This window comes from Vanessa atalanta, chromosome 1 (assembly GCF_905147765.1).
Source record: "Vanessa atalanta chromosome 1, ilVanAtal1.2, whole genome shotgun sequence".
In the NCBI taxonomy this organism is placed as follows: Eukaryota; Metazoa; Arthropoda; class Insecta; order Lepidoptera; family Nymphalidae; genus Vanessa; species Vanessa atalanta.
The window spans coordinates 6,600,108-6,618,657 of NC_061871.1; the positions used below are offsets into that span (position 1 = coordinate 6,600,108).

The following is an 18,550-nucleotide window of genomic DNA, read 5'->3' on the forward strand; positions in this document are numbered from 1 at the left end:
ATCCGTCCTCCTCTTGATTAAGCAAATTAAACTAGTTCAGTGAGTTGAAAATCCATTACATAGATTAAATTTTACTTATCAATTGGTTTGGAATTGGAAGGTGAGCAATAATATTGTACAATCTGTATTGTTTTCAATATATTTGTAATAGAAATTCAATTTTGTTATGAAACCATTCATTTGAAATATTAATTATATTATCCATGAATCCTTAGAACAGACAAACTATATATAAAGTTTGTCATAGTATAACATGACCTAAAAGTAGATATTATTTAAAGTGAAATTTGTTTTCGCAAGAGAATGATTTCGTGAAAAGGGACGGAAGTGTGTAACCGGGCACGTGAGCGCTATTTGATTTAGCCAATGAGCGCGCGATGTTGTAATCTCATTGTAATTCATTTGTGTTGTGTGTTCCAAAATTAGTTACTAATATTTTGTTTAAAAAAAAAATGCATGCTCCATCATGGCGAATTGTCGTGCTTGTTAGCATTTTGTATCTACCAATATTGTAATCTTAAATCTTTAACATATACATGAAAAATATCGTGGTTATTTAATTAATTTGGATTTGTTATGTAGAATTAAGTATTTGAAAAAAATCCCTGGAAAAGGTTTCTCTGTTTGGTTAAAACTGAAATATAAATAGGGAGTGGTCTGCACATGATATTATTTTTTGTATCATTGCATTACAAAATGTTAAACAGAAAATTTTCATCGGGGTTTGTTTGCCCGTGACTTTCAATTTGTAATCGATCTTTTTGGTTCGTGTCTTTAATTCTGTAAGCGAACATTACCTGTTTCATTGTTTGTGGATCTAATCTGTTTAATTAATGTATGGCAAGGTAAATATTTAACACAATTGTTTTATTTTGATTTAACAAACAAAAACTAAACGAGTAACTAAACAACAAATATACAATCGGGACTTTTAACATGATAGACGTCAATCCAGCTGACCTGCTGATGATGTAGATACCCCGACGCAAATATATTGTTATTTTTTTAGATATATACATATATACGACATTCGAAAATAATCCATTTGAATCAAAGGATGAATTCTACTGAAAATAGCAATGTTATTTACTTTTACCAGGAAGCAGTGTACCAGTCACCTTTATTGAGTTCCAGAAGCAATTAATCGTGTTTTCATAATAAATTATTAAAGTCAAAGGCAGAATATATAAAATAAAAAAAGGACACGTCGAAAAATTAAATAAATATTTATTCATAAATTTATAATTGTTTTCTTGTCTATGTTTTCTGTACGCCGTAGCTTATGATTACTATAATTTGGCTTACACCCTTAATATTCAATCCTCACTATTGATGTTAGTCCTAAACCAATTATTGCAAATTGTTAGCGACAATATTAGTACAGGGACAAGCAATCAAAAGCAAATTGGTGCAAACCAATATTGATTATTTTGTTTGTGGATTTGAAATTGGAAAACTGTGTACTGTTATTAATATATTTTTATTGAAATACGAGTAAGTTCTATAATATATAAAAACTCTTTTTTGGATGTAACTTTTTATGAGTATTTTTTTGTTAAATGACGATTAAAACTATATTTAAAAAACTTCTACATACTCCAAAATTAGGGCACAAAATAAGCAAAAAAAGGCTTATTTATATAATTTTCTTTAAGTTAAATCGCAAATGTTGTATTCTATTTTTTGAATATATCATTTTAATAAATAACTTTTATCGATTAATTATTATTACGATGTTAAATTATAATATATCTCTAGAAGTAAAATAGCCTAGCGTATTTGATGTTCGATTTTGCCTTTATCTGTCAAGCCCCGATCAGCTGTTATTTCCTGCCTCAGGCTCTCTTCAAGGTCTCAGTTATGTTTGTAATCGTTCATCTATAACATATCAATAACATATCAATAACAATATTAATTGTCTCTGGTTCTATATTTGTAGTTATGTTTGAGGGTATAGAGTATTTTGTATGAGCTCGTGGACGATTTTTTTTAAATCTATTATATATTTTTTAAGCTATAATTAATGATATATAAAAAATAAACGGTGAAAATATAATGCATTTAAAAATAAATAAAAAATAGAAGTTTATAAATTATAATGAGTTCGATGCAAGTGTTATTTTTTCAAAAATTTCTAAGAGGTATATCCCCAATAAATACATTTACATCTATAAAGTACATTGCATTATTAGCCTTTCATTTTAAAGACCTTGAATTCGGACAGTGTATTAATTGGTGGAGTTTGTTTTTGTTTAGTTGATTGCATTAGCGGTTTCGCAAATTATTTAGGTGACATTTTCGCATTAAATAGTGTATTTGTTGTTGTTACGATCGTTTTTGTTAGTTTAAATTTATTTATAACAAGCTATTAACCGCGTGGACTTCACATTTATAGTAATAGTTTTAAATTTGGCTTTGTCCTTCCTCGAGGTTTAATCTATCTTCACAGCGAGTTATATCGAAAACAGTTGAGCGTGAAACAGACCGACAAACGACTTTCGCATTTGTAATTCTATTACGGATAACTGGAAAGTATATACAAGAACAGTTTAGTTTATAGTTTTGTAATTCTACCAATACAGTACTGTGATATTTATTTTTTTATAACCAGTAATGTAACATTATATCATTTAGGTTATTAAAAAAACAAGTAACATTAATTCAGTTATTTTAACTCGTAATCAATATCTGTGTCACATGAAGTTATTAAGCAACATTATATTTCACAACCACAAATATGGTATTGTATCTGGCAACGTACGCATTGCCATTTTGTACGATTGGATGAATAATAAAATATATATAATCATACATAAATATGAAGTCCTGACCGAAGGCGGTCAATCTCAAGGACTACTCAACTGAGTAGGAGATATCGTAGTACCTACACAAGTGTATGCGTAAACACAGATCCATTATCTAGTTCAGAAGTTCAACCGACAAGAAAAGAATACGACCAACTGCTTTAAGCGTTTTTCGAGGTACGGGAGTGTCAACACTGCTAACTTCTAAGCTCCAGACTGCTAATGATATATTATTGACAGAAGAACCCAATATGCTTTTATTTACCTAACCCGGTACTTCAATCTAAGACTTCGGAACTTGCAGCCTCATAAGCTTTTCAATAATCCAAAGAGGCAATCATATTTTTAATTAATAATTTAAAACTATTCTGTCAGTAAACTGTGGTTCATTTGCGTAGATATCACATAACCTTCTATAACTAAAAGTTTGCGAAGCTTATCTCGTTGTAAGGTATGATATTTTATTGACCATTTCGAGAGACAAGTAACGTTTGGGCTCAAGAATCGAGATAAGCGGTTCGACCGGCTTATTATACGAGTGACAGCGACTGACACAATAGCGACGTTGAACCGTCATTCACTTCTATTTTGGTTTATATTATAGAAATACTTACTTAAGTAAATATGATAAAAAATTTGATAGACACAAGTCAAATTTATATTTCAGAGTAAAATTATATTATTTTTGAAGCGGGCAACATTAAAAAGAAAAGAAAACATTGGCGGGAAATTTTAGCTCTCTTCTGGATACGCTGGAACCGGGAACATTGATATAACATTATCTTACATTACTGTATTGTTTTACATTAATTGCTTAATTTAAGTTAGAAAAACGTTATTAATTAATTTCGAGAGTGATACATACAACTCATATAAATACACCGTACAAATAACCAGTAGCAATTGATTAACAAATAACTTTCTTTTACAGTTATCAATAATGTTCATTATTACACATTGAAATTTTTAGTGTCATAAATCTAAAATGTAATCTAAATTAGAAAATCTATATGTATAATTATAATTCAAAAAGACTATTCGTTTTTCGCTTTTGTTTGACCGCTTAAATATCATGCGCAAACCAAGGTTAGTAGAAAACATGCGAGCGCAGGCGGGTGCAACGCGTTATTGCGAAACCCACGCTTGTCAAATCGGTTGACCCGCCAAAATTAATCACTGAACCGTATTACGAAACCGCAAAAACGAAATCTTTGCAAAGTTTTAATATTATCTAACAATGTATTGTGTAATAAAAGCAAAGCACAAAATTGTATTCATAATTGCGCGTTCATGTTAATCTCTTGCTGAATTTTATTAACAAGCAACATTAGATGAGTAAAAAAACTCGTTCAGAATGAATGTCTGCTGAATAGCCGCAGCTTAATTATTCAATACCTCAACGACGCATTTGGAATACGGTAATGTAACGTTTATGGAAATTTTACTGAATGAATGAATGAATGAACGTTACTGATAACAAATGTAGTATAATAATCATGCAGCTTGGAATTAGAAGCGGCACGAAGCGAGGCTATCCTGGGGAGGCCGACTCAACCAGCACTGCACGGAAGTACCTAACTGCCTGCGCCTCCATTCCTATGTAAATAACTCTGGCACATCCGTCGCCAGATAATGGTGGTGCAATTTGCATGTCTCGTTGCTCTTTGTGGATGTTAAACCTTCACCTTGTATTACAATGAGCAAAATAGGTATCATTCACAATTCAGCACTACATGAAAGATAAACAGCCATCAATAGACAATAGTTCCTTCCAGGAGTGATCGAATAATTATAAATGTCGCGGATAATCGTATGAAGATATATATATTTTAATTACAACGAAATAAAATACTTAAATGTCACGGGAGCTAAAGTCTGTAGATTTTTCCGTATAGATAATTACAAGTTAATAATCTACTATTTCTTTTAATGGCGGTGCAACATCAAACCAGATCTCGTGTCCCTCTTAGCGACTACATAGAAACCATTATAAAGGTTTTTTTCTCTTAATAAAATAGGCTGTGCATCCGGTGATCTTTTTATTTACAGAACTGGATTCCTTTTAAAATACAAACATACTATAACATTTAAACATTTAATAAGTATTTTTTTTAAATACGAACTTGTATGTTAGACAACTAAAAAACATTGTGGCGTATAACATTGACATTGATTGGTCGATTAGTATATTTTGATTATTTTCATTATTTAGATTTTGATACTTATTGTTGGATATTTTAGAAAAATCAGAAATATTTAAGCGTGACAATATTTATCTGCAACTGTATATATGTACACGATAATACTGATTATTTTGATAGAAACAGTGACAAACATTGCATAAACATGAGCGCCGAGCGGTAAAGATAAAGGTATAACAGCAAGCAAGCCGGCTCCGCAAATTAAATCCTTCCTCTAACGGTCAAGGTATCTTCCGATTCTAAAATAAAATTGTACAAAATGTACAATGTGTAAACTTTTTTTTTAAATTTTGATACTGACTGGAATTAAAAATATATACATATATATAGACACATACTAATAGAGAACGTACCCAAAAAATAATGTATGTGCATATTAAATAAAAGGAAAAAAAATAAAAATATTTGCACTTAATATCTCATGTTAAAAATCATTAATAGATAAAATAATATCGAGTCTGACAGTAGTCGCAAATGATGGGTAACATACATCTCAATGGTTAAAACCATCATATATCCTCTTTAAAAATACCATAACGCAAACGCCCATTGGTCAAATAGCGCACGCTTCCCCAGCTTCCTGTTACACATTTCCGTCCCTTTTTACTAATTCACTCCCACATATGGCAAAAAAGCGAGAGGAATGCTACTACACATTAAAAGAAAATACGGATGGTTGAAAGTTTTGTAGAATTAGTATTCGATGACTTCCATGCATTTTTTAAAAGTTGTGTAAGGAAGAAATAGGAAAAAAATCGTTTGCAATTATCTGTAGTCATCCCCGTCAACTACTTCTTATACCATCAATGTGCTTGCAAGTATGGGGTACTTATACAATTCCAACTGAAACTCATTATAGTTATGTTATTATAACAGTAATAAAGTATATATATTTATGAAAAATGTTATTGCTATATATATAACCCCTATCCTAATTAACTAAAATATATTGTGATTTAATTTGATGTTATCATCACAAAATTCTATCAAATATATATTTAACTAGCCGAACCTGCGCCTTTAACCGCGCGAAATTTGTAAAACATAAACTCTCGTTTTACCCCTTTAGGGGTGTAGATTCCCAAAACCTTTAACGGATGTCTACACCTAACTATGAGGAACCTATCTGCCAAATTTCAAAATTGCAGTTGCTATTAGTTTCTGAAATATCATGAGTAATCAGTAAGTAATTTAGCTTTTATATATTTAGATAAACTATTTTAGATAGACTAACTACGTATAGTTCAAATAAAATAAGTTTATTTAATGACTTATACAAATACGTTATATACCGAGTGATTTATTTTTACTATTTTAGTAAGAGAAAAATCATATCAAAAATAATATAAATCTCTATTTACGGCAAATGCTAGAAGCAATCAAATTAAATATTAAATTTCTATATGTTGTTACCAAAACCTTTAGATATTAGCTTTAAATAAGTTTTTAAACGTTACTTCTCAATCTTTTGATATTTGATACACGCATAATTATAAGGATTAAGGAAAAAAAATAAATTTAATTTTCCCACGATATTAATCCTTGCCTACTTCCAACTTTACCTTTTTAATTTTTAACTGTATTAAGGGTTAATTCTATCAGACCCGCAGAGTGGAGCGATTTCGAGCTAAGCCGCCGTGAAAATGATTCATTAGCCTCTATACGGGCCAGGATTACTTAGACGTACCATTAAAAACTAATAACGAAAACCAAACGAGGTCAAATAAAACTGGCAATAATTCCAATTTTCGATTGGAAGGTAAATAAAAAAAAAAATAAGAACATATATTTTAATAATTCGAAATACGATGTACACTCCATTATATGTTTATAGTTTTTAAAATACATTATATATAAATTATTTATTAATAGCCTTAAATCTAGTCTCATAGCTTGGTATAAATTGTATTTTCATTTTCAAAGGCTTAAACTATCTAACAGAACTTCATTGCCATTCAAACAGATTTATGTCTAGCTTTACTTGATCCTTAGAATCAACGTCACTAGCAAGCTTCTCCAGTCACATGTCGCTGGTTAAACGCTATAATATTGAACTGTCAATATTCCGTTTTCTATCGCGAAATTAGCTGTCTAACTATTAAATATATATCAATAATATTTCCAAAGCAACGGTACATTTAACTTGAAGTCTGTAGATATAAAATATCCTATTGAAAATGGGTTCTTTTTCGAGCTGATAGATAGTATCACATACTCGTAGCGGTTACCGATATATCACAGCTCCGACACTATTCCTTGCGCTTTAAAAGTATTTTCTGTGGCTGGTTATTGGATCAATCATCGTTAAAACATATTAATAGTAGCAGTTAGCTGTTACAGAGTAAAGCAAAAAAGGGTTTTGAAATTAACAAAGTGTACTAAATACGAAAGAGCCGAAATGGCCCAGTGGTTAAACGCGTGCATCTTAAACTATCATTTCGGGTTCAAACCCAGGCAGGCTAATTTGTGTTTATAATTCATCTCGTGCTCGGCGGTGCAGGAAAACATCGTGAGGAAACCTGCATGTGTCTAATTTCAACGTAATTCTGGCACATGTGTATTCCACCAACCCGCATTGGAGCAGCGTGGTGAAATATGCTCCAAACCTTCTCTTCAAAGTGGGAGGAGGCCTTAGCCCAGCAGTGGGAAATTTACAGGCTGCTAATGATGATAATGACTAAATACCAGCTATATGATTATAACATGTCGTGGTTGCCTAAATCGTAACTACTATTTGACCATAAATAGCTCTGAGCTCATATTGATTATTCGATGTATTGTGAAATGATATAGCCAATTAATGTAATGAACCGTATTTATGTCTATTAATGAAATAACACCGTGTTTTAAATATTGGTACTAAATACCGATTCATGCGCATTGGGCCGGAATATTGTAGAACATAAATTATATCTTCTAAATTGTGCGAATGAAAATGTCCGAAGGTCCGATTTATGTCATTGATCGCAATGTCTCTATTCGGGCTGTGCCAGTAGTGCTGTCCTCAAACACTTGTAAAACATGGAACAGAATTCCAATGACCGATACCGAACCCCAGATAACTGAAATATCTTCAAGCATTGCCCTGAATAATGTCGGCCTTGTTTACATTACCCGGCCTAAACTACCGCTAACAATGTAACTACTTACGTGATGAGATTTATAACGAGAGCCTTTAGATATCCTTTGTTTACATCTTAGCTTTTAACCATATTTATATTAAAAAAGTTACACATTACAGATGATGGACTTCCATGGAGGTGATGATTGAACTAATGTTGACAGATGTTTTGTTTATGTGCGTCAGTTTATAAGAAGAACCCGCATATTTAACGAGCTCTATATATAGCTAATAAGTATAACAGTGTTAATTTTTTAAATAACTGTAATATGCGAAAGTAAGATGTAAATGTTGTCAGCACAAAGATTGACTGATTTTTTTTTTATCAAATCGGGTGTTTGTAACTATTTAAAAATTGTCACACAAGTTTTTCAAAAGTAAAGTTAAAATAAAACATTATTGCAAAATTTTAGAACATAAAATAAATAAGATTTTATACCGACCGATTTTATATATTTATTATGTTTTCCTTAGTTTAAACTGTAACATATAATTGTGTAATCGATATTATTAGTATCAATTACTCTGGCATCGCGATAAACGTAGTCGTGAATTTTAATTCATCCAATTACCTAACTTTCGGGAAAGGTCTCTCATTACGCTGTAGGTACTTGAAATTGTTGATAATTGAATTTAATGGACGAATTAAGTAAGCGTGTTGGTATTCAACTTGTACCAGATTAATGGGGAGCAGATACGGATTGTTGTCAGTCCTATCTTATACCGACATGTCGAGGTCAAATTGACCGACTCTTAGCTTGTCTGGCGTAAACATTTTAAGGTATATGTTTTATTATGCTATTCCCCAGCTCCGACTTCAATAATGCATTAAGGTTTTATCGAATTGCGGATATTAATAAAACATTACAATTAGTATTGTTTATTTATTTAAATTGCCAATCATGCTACTAAAACTTGAACTAATTATTCTCTTTATTATAATATATATATATATATTTATTTAAGTTAAATTCAAATTTCGAATATGAACAAAATCCAATGTTGTCAACAGTTTGACTATGAATACAGTAAGTATTTCAATAATTGTACCTTGATATTCGTTACAAAGTGAGATTCTCCAAGTTTCATCATAAGTCGTTTAATTATTCCCTCTGCTATAAAACTTTTTCATAATTGAATCATTTCTCATCTCTACACTTAATAGATTTGCTATCGTATAATAATTCTAAAATGTTTGTGATTGTAAAGTAATATTCAGCCAGAATGATGAGGAATTTATTGTAAAGCAATTATTATATTGCCTACTCTTGACTCAGCGGAACTAATCAGTATATAATCCCTGTACTATATTTTAAATGTAGAAAATACTACATTCATGATAATGTTTTCGAATTACGTTAAAACGACTTCGTCTATATCAAATGACTCCAACAATACATCGAAGTATCTCCTATAAAGGACTAAACCCGTTTTATTAACCATTTTAAAGCTTTCGTATAAAAATAAGTAATGAAAAGTATTTCAAGCAAATTGAATATAATACTTAAATGTTATAACGTTTGTTAAATAACAATCATATTAATATTGCATTTGAAATATTCAATAACAATTTAAATTACTTTTAGAGTTTTTGAGCTCAATTATGAAGTTTTAATATAATATTGTCATTAGTATTTTATCTATTTTGTACTTTTTAAAGGGGAGATAATTGATTTATAATGGATATAACGATTTATCTATTCGTACCTTCATATAATACAAGCAAAAAAATGTAAATAGGAATCCGTCAAAAGCATAAAAATCCTTGAACGCAGGTTCAAATTCGTTTTTCTGCATCTTTGTCAAAGCTACGCTCAGTTTTCATGTGATTATGCTCGATTTATAATTCATATCATGGTTGATGGTAATGTAAAATATAGTTAGAACCCTACACGATTATGTACGATAAAATTCTGCCACATAAATAACTTCCTTCCAACAGAAAATACTTTTTTCTATGTTACTATACAGGCTGTTCAAATTCTAATATATAAAAATTACAAATCGACCGGTGTTTAAGGGTTATACTCGTACATCAAATATTTCCAATTTAGTACATTCGGTCCGCAAACATTAATAAACATCAACGTTCCAAGTTTAAAACAGCAATTGAAATAAATAATAAAACTTTTTTGATCATTGTGTTCGTTCGATTTTGTTAAAAATGTTGTTGTAACAGTAAAAACCAACTCGCCATGAACTTGCAAGGGCGGCTGCCGCCCGCCCAGTTCCCAACAAGCCGCCCAACGCGACGCACGTGTGCAGGATAAAGGATCCAATATCACCACGTGACTTGTCGTATGAGCAGTGAGTGAGAAGTGTAGAATATTTGTAATATATCAAATAAAATAATAATCATATCAATAATAAGGCACCACAAACTTTAGTTGTCTTAATAGTAATAAGTGCTTCTTAATTTATACACATATAAATTTAATTTGATAACACTTAAATCAATCGAGCAATTCTGTAACAGTTACCAAACTTGTTTAGTATGAATTGTAAACAATAATATATGTACCTAAATACAGAAGGATGCAATTAGTGAATGTCTTAATTAAATAAACACTGGGGTAAGTTGTTTGGAATTTTATACTTAATGTTTATAGTTTGTTATATAATTGCTATGTCAATAGAAAAATATTAATTAATATCTTATCTATCATTAACAATATTAATTTAAGTTGAATGTTTTCACGAAAGGAACGTGTATTCGTTACGACGAAACTGAAAGCAGTTCTTTGAAATCTAGAATTAAGTTTATGTTAACGTTTAAGAAAAGTTTTAAAATATCCGCATTTTTAATTAAAATACTTAGTAATTATTAAGAACCAGACAAGTGAGACCAACGAATAGATCTGCTACTTTTTACCTCAAAAAACTTTCTCAATACAGAGCCATATGCCATGAAATTTACAAAAAAATATATTTTAAATAATGAATACATCGTAATGAGAAGAAAATACTGTTTCTTTGTACGTTTGTCCTCTGTGCGTTGCTAGACCATGTATTCGATTGTAATGACATTTTGGTGAGTTGTACGCATACGATAAGGTTCCTAATTCATTTTCTTTTTACGTTCGTCCTTCAATATTAGCGTTTTATGTAGACCCTTATTATATTCGAAGTCAGCACGAGTACCTAGTAATGTTTAGAAAGAGTAACTATTTGAAAGTTTGAACAAACTCAATACGGCGTACAAACAACATATTGATTAAATATTACGACTACCGACTTTGTACAAAATAATAAAAAAAAAAATTGCACCAGTAATTTCAAATGATTTTACTTGTATTTAACGTAAACTTGTTTACTTCTGCTCTCTAGAAATTCATTTGATAATTGTAAAGCATTGTCCCCTATATAAGTAATTAATTTATAAAAGTAATCAAATATGAGTTGTATTGTAATCAAAATGTTTTGGTAAATTATATATTCGTGTAGACTAATTGATTGTTACTTGCCCTCTATGTGACTCAAAATTGTTTCTTGAATAATTAAAGATAAATAAAATGTTCTATACCATGACACGAACTATTTTGTGCCAAATTTTATTAGTTCTAGCGTAATTATGAGGAAAACATAAAATCATAAAAAGTTTCTAATTAATAGCAGTATATATAAGCGCCAATAGCGCAATGGTTTTTCCGCCTATCGCCATATGTTGGGGTATGGTGATGGCAGTTCCTAGGGCTATGCCCTATCTACTGCGGTGTCCTGTTCGCCGTCCGTTACTACGGACGGGTCATTGGGGTCGGGAATCGGCCGCCTAGCGATGTAAACATGTAAAAAATGGCAATATTAATAAATATGGAGAAATGTTATACAAATGAATAAACTAGAAAAATTTTTTTTTTAAAAAATATATCTTTTTGGCAAAACAAGCATTTGTAATAGCGATTAGAAAAAAAAAACAATACAATTTCTTTCAGAAGTTTATTGTATTGTGAACATTTGCATAGGAAGTTCGTGTGAAAGGTTGATGCAGTTTGCAAGTTTCTCTTCGCGAACTTTGAGGCCAATCGCCTACATACAACAAACTCACTTTCCCTCTTCTCACTCACTTCAATTACACTGCAGTGTCTGTACAATAGCACATTAGTCGAGATATATTAATATTATAATATTCTTGCTTTAAAGATGACAAGTTAGGTGGATTACATTTTAATGATTATGATATTTATACTTTGGGATTTGGGACGGACGTATGGGATATTTGGATTAACTTTGGTATAAAAGAAAATTAAGTGCATTTATGAAATTATCAAAATTTATATTTTTTAATGGTTGTAATAAAAAATCAAAGAGTAATTTACCTATTACATTATTTCAAAAAATCGCTTAATGAAGTGAATAATACAGATTTTAGGAGTTGGTTATTCGATCTCCTACAAATAATTTGAATCCGTTATTTAGCCGCGGTCAACTATGTCACCGCGCTTTCCACACTTTGGCGAGGTCGGTCATCATAGCTTAAGAGGCGTGGGAATACAAACAACAGAGTTCTCGTTAGCTGCCTCTTGTGTTACCCTCAACCATGAAACCTTGCAAACAGCTACTTACCGAAAAACACCTCTAATACACAGAAATACGGCTGCAATGACAAAACTCTTACTGATTACTTGTTTCCGTAACGTTTGAGAGGAATAAAACTTGACGAAATTTGAAACCAGAATATTGACTCTCAAAAATAAATAAAATGTTAATTAGGAACTGATTTATTCTGCTAAATGGACACCGATAATTACATCAACTTTGACGGAAATTATCTAGACACGCGGTAGCGTGTCAGCCAAGTTCTAGTAACAGAACTGGCGAGCAGCACCGTGTGTAATATTACACGAACCATTTGGAGCCACTTTTGACCTCCTCATAACTCAAAAACTATTTGACATAAATGTGTCAAATTTGACCCATTTATTAAAACTCGCGAGATACATATGTGTTCCAAATTTCATAAACGCATCTTAAATGGTTATTTAGATATTAACGTCTAAAAATCGTCACTTTTATCACTGACTGACCTATAGATCAAAACTATAACCTACTTCCAGGTGACCTAGAAAGTTCAAATTTGGCATGCAGGTCATTGGCATTTTTTGGCATAATTAGGACAATTTAAAGGTTAAAACTGAAACTGGTAATTTTTTATCATTTTATTGTAATTTTTCATTTTATTGGGTCTATTAGGAACACTTATAGTTCCTGTAATAACTGTAATAAAAAAAATTATGTAAGAACCAGCAATCAAAACTTATGACAGCCGGTCTTAATGTGGATTTTAAGGTTTTCACGGGAATATATAACAAGTTGAATACCACCCTTAAGTTTTTTAAATGCAAATTTTTCCGTTTTAGTACTTATGAGTATAGCCGACTCTCCTATTTATTACGTTATTAACTAGCATTTAGCGCACATCAATGGTGCAAAATAATTATACTTAAAAAAAAGTAATAATAGGCATTTCGGTACACGGCGCGCGACGCGACGCCGGAGCAGCGGGATAGGAGCGTTGCGATTAAACCTTAACGCGGACGTGTCTGAGCGAGTGGCAAGCGCGCTCATAAGAATTATTTCTTAGTCTATTCGACTGCATATTTTTTGTTGGAGTATACTAGTATACAACAATAAAATAGGTTTCGTGAGACTGTAGTAGAGTATGTATATCGTAACTGGAATGATTTAAGTTTGTACTCTAGCGCTACAAACGGGGATGATTCTTATTGCTTGGAAGAACAGTATCGAGCAAGCATACTGATGTCAGCAAAGGACTGGTGAATGGGTCCAATGGAAAAATAGAGAAGGTACATTGGGGACGTCGACAACAGCAATAGCGCACGTAAAATAACAATTCAATTTAAACATAATTTAATTTGCGAACTAGAAGTCAAAACCAAGTTACAGATATTAAGTAATGTACATTTATGTTCAAAGGAAACAATTCTTTATTTGCTTAGCATATTCTACTACTATACACAAATTACAAGGCCTTCGCCTTGACGGTGCTCTTTTCGACATATGCTCCTCTATATTAAGTAAAGAGCAGGATTACGTTGGCCTCTCCAGAGTTAAAACCTTAGCTGGAGTACATCTTATCAATTTAGGTCCAAGTCAAATCAAGACACAAGAGAGCTGTATTGTAGCGTACAACCGTCTGCGCACGTTATACCAGTTAGTATAGTAGTTATACTTGGGCAAATTAAGTATAAACAGAAAACGCGTAAAAAAATCCGGACACTGAATGGGCAATTCACTCGAACATTTCAGAGGTACCTACAAGAAAAATAAGAACGTATCAAAAAAAGACAATTATACCCCGTAAACGTAGGAAAAAATAATAGCTTAAAAACCATTTGGTATTAATTTTGTTATTAATAAGTACCTACTAATAATTTATACACAAAAGTAGTGATATCCCATCAAAAACATAAATATAAAAATGAGAGCCAAGTTAAATATTATGAAATATACCTTGGTTGTTGACTTCAACGACAACAGAAGTGAGATCTAAATTTGTGCCAAGTTAAATAGTCTTTTCTGAAATTTATTTATAACTACATAAAATATCATTTCTTCTTATAACTTGGAATAATATATTGTTGCCTAAGGTCTGACTTGGCTATATATGTTTCGTAGCTATTGACGACCTTTTTTCATAATAGATTGAATATTTGGACAAACACTAGTATAAATAATTTTACTGGTGTGATCATTGTGGAAATTTCTCTAAATTTTCTGGGTTATTATCAACGTACAATAGGCGTCTCGTGAGTAATATGCTCGTAATATTTTTAGGATTTCACTATTATTTATAAATAGAACACGAATTCTATAAAACATATCCGCTAATTTGGTTATGAAAAGTATTCATTTAAAGGAAGCTCTCTTTTACTTTTTTATAGATCTAGTAAGTACACTTAGATTTTACAAACTAAGCATAGGTCGTAAAATTTTAGTATTATAATTCACAATATCGTGAGCGCGCTAGGTCTGTAGCATGATAATAAAAAAACATTGCCGAATATCGCTTTCGTGCGTTCATGAAAACATGAATATTATTATATAAATAACTTATAGATTTTTTATTATTCTAATATAAGTTTGGATTTATCCGACACACTAACGACCTGTTTAACAATTACACAATTGAAACAAATATGAAAAGTTACACTACTAAAATAACAGTTTCTCTTTTTCTGTTAAGGAGAAAGTTTTGAGGTTATTCCACCATTCACTGCAGACTGGTGGATTTAAGGTTTTAATTTCATCTGATTCTTTTTTTATAGCACAGGTAGGTAGCACATCTGGTGCTAAGGGGTCATAGACATTGGTGCTGTAAGTTTCAACCATTCCTTTCATCGCCAATGTGCCACCAACCTTACTGAGATGTTCTGACCCTTGTATAACATTATTAAGTATTGCTACCTCGCGGTAGAATATATGAGGAGGACTTGGACTAAACACATAACACTAACCTTGCAATGTTTTACTTGACATAAATTTTAAAGGAAAATTAAGCCGATAGAAGTATGTAAGCCCTGAATTTGAGCCCATGATATTCGGTAAAGAACTATGTGGCTATATCGCGCCATGTTCAAAAATCTATCTGCGTCTTTTAAATAAAACGGTATACACTTTTTGCAATATAACAAACCATGACAACTCTAAATTTGAATATACCTAATTGACTATTTTCTTTATGTTTATAGTTTATACCGTTTTTCCTTTTAAAAGGATATACATTTCACATTACTATATATTACTTTGAATTGTAAATAGATAACTGAGTATTTTATATTTAAATAAATATAAGTAAATATTGTCATATATTTAATTTCAAAGATCAAGATCAAAGTCGTAATATTAGTTTGAAACTATAATTAAAAATTTTGGAAGCATCTTTAGCATCTAGCTAAACGGAAATAAATAGTTATTAATGTTATTATTATTATCATTTATTACAAAATATTTACAGGAATAAGAGAAATACAAGAAGTTATCTAAATGAGCTGACTTGGTTCCAATATTAATATTTCTCGTTCCCTATTCTAATAGCTGCACCGGCCGTGTCCATTTCCGTTCAGTAACAGTTTCCTTCCATCGCCCTAAGCACAGCCCCTTGCGTAAAGTACGTTGCGAGCCTCGCTACAAATTATATATGCATGAGTTTTAGTTTTGTAAGGACTAAAAAGCAACAATACAAAACCGGTTCCCAAGCGTAGCCGACTAGCCGACCACCGGATGAGAAAGACTTATTTCTGTTTCTTTTCGGTTCAGTGATCTGATCTACAGTATCGTTTATCTCCTTAGTTAGAGCGAGAGGGAGAATTGTTGTGTTTAAATACGAAGAAATCCGACTACGCCCGAAGCGCTCACGTCGGCTGCCTGCGTCTACGATACAAGTCGTGACGTTTTTGTCTTATGACGCGAATTCATTGATATTTAAAGACTTGTATTTAGGTATAATAACCTAAAACTGTGTGTTTCACGGCGTTGTCAAATTATTAATGCCGTATTAACTATCTCTACGTTTGAATAGATGACGTGGGTTATTAAAGAATAAACATTCATTCATTTTGAGGATCATCAGAACATCTTTAAAAACATGATCAGTGAATATTTAACTTCAATTATATGTATGAAGCTAAACCCTGTATACTTCATTACTTCTAAATGTTAGTACTTAGTGTAGAGTTAGAAAAAATTATATATCTTTTGGAACCAGTTTACGTTTGAAAGTGGGTGACTGTCAGAAAGTGGGAATAAGGCTGTGCTGTGTGCCGCAATCGGTGAATGTTGCACGACTTACAACGTAGCATTGAACGTGAAGGTAAAGTCAGATTGTATTAATTATGTAAGCTTCGGGCTTTAGAATTAACATTATGTTAAAAATATCTCCCAAACAGCTCCTACGTAACACAAAAAATAAATATTAATAAGTGTTATGCTTTGTTAAAAAACATTCACAATTCTTAGACTCAAAAAATTTCGAGTGGAAGTATTTCTTTCATATTAAGTTTATATTTGTTTAATCACTTACTTAAATTTAATAGTAAAATAAATTAAAGTATTTTATAACAAGGAGAGAAGGAATTGTAATTAATTATTGAGGCTTTCAGTTGTAAAGACATAGTTCTATGTGAGAGCTGCTCCAACAAAGTTTTGAAAGTTAAATGATACTATAAAGATCTGAACACATTTAAACAAAACATTAAGATCACAAAACCTCTTCCAACTTTGTGACAGGCTTAACTGGGAAAACAAACATTAAAATTATTTCTCTATAATGTAGAGTTAATTCTCTCGTTTCCTTCTGTTTGGAAGTTATTAATTTAAAGTGTTTTCCGATATTAGTGTATTATATTAAACGAAGAAAATATTTAAAATTTTAGACGAACCAATTTTTAGACTTCTGGATTATTGATATATAATATATTAAGATAGGTCATGTTTTAAGTACAAGTTTGTTCACGCTTCATATTATCAACAGCTATTGATTAAAGCCGGTCCAAACTTTTAACCGGGACAAGTTTGGACTGAGCTTGGTGAAAACTGTACGTTTAGGTACGTAGATAAATAGAATCTGGTATATGCCAATTAGATAATAATAGACCCCGAAAAGCGTTGCACTGCTGCCATTGATGGATAACGTAGTAATAAAAAAAAATAAGTAACATACAAACTCACAATCATATAATAAAATCTATTCCATCTACAGTTTTTGTCTTTAAATTTATTTAAATTTGGAATGTTATTTTATAGGTATGTGTCGCTAAAGAGATGGTTAATAACTGCAACGCATAAATACCCAATGTATTAGGCAGATGGTTAGGAAGGAATTTGTATATGCATCTGAGTGGTTATTTCACACTCATTATTTATTCTGCTATTGCTGAATTCCGGTTTAAAGGATGAGTGAGCCAGAGTAAATACAAACACAAGGGAAACCCATGCTGGCGACGCAATGAAGGTGTATTTATGGTATTTCTAGAATTCAAAAGAGCATATCGCTATATGACTTTCTCACGATAAAGGTCAACATTAGTTTGAATTCAAATCAATCTCTTATAATGAATGTTTCACATTTTCAAAGCGCTTTTAATAAAAAGGCAGACGATGGCAGTTTTTCTAATGGTCTTGATCTTGGCCTGTGATCACTATTTTAAGCCCTAAATGTAAAGAAAAATGACTACAAAGTGAAAAGATTTGATTTTCACTGTATATAGTAGAATTCTGAAATTCAGCTTATGATTCGTGAGCGAATTATGTTGTTGCTACCTTGTCTTTAAATAATTAAAATAAAAGCGCTTTCAATAGACAACGTATCGCTACCATAGAAGCAGATGAAATCCTTAATGGTTTATGTGTTATTTACCTTCAATAAGGTCTGTCAAAAAAAAATATACTTTTTCAATAATGCTTAT

At 31.3% G+C, this 18,550-nt stretch overlaps 2 protein-coding genes across 2 annotated transcripts in view; one reads left to right on the forward strand and one right to left on the reverse strand.

The window, feature by feature from the left end:
* Positions 1 to 18,550, reverse strand: part of LOC125068037 (major facilitator superfamily domain-containing protein 12-like) — a 73,607-nt gene that overhangs the window by 54,069 nt on the left and 988 nt on the right. The window lies entirely within an intron of this gene.
* The window catches only part of LOC125068020 (semaphorin-1A), a 94,858-nt gene continuing 93,225 nt past the window's right edge, over positions 16,918 to 18,550 (forward strand). Inside the window, exon 1 of the mRNA XM_047676983.1 lies at positions 16,918 to 16,956. The gene's annotated coding sequence lies outside the window, so the exon portion shown is untranslated. The remainder of the gene's footprint in view (positions 16,957 to 18,550) is intronic.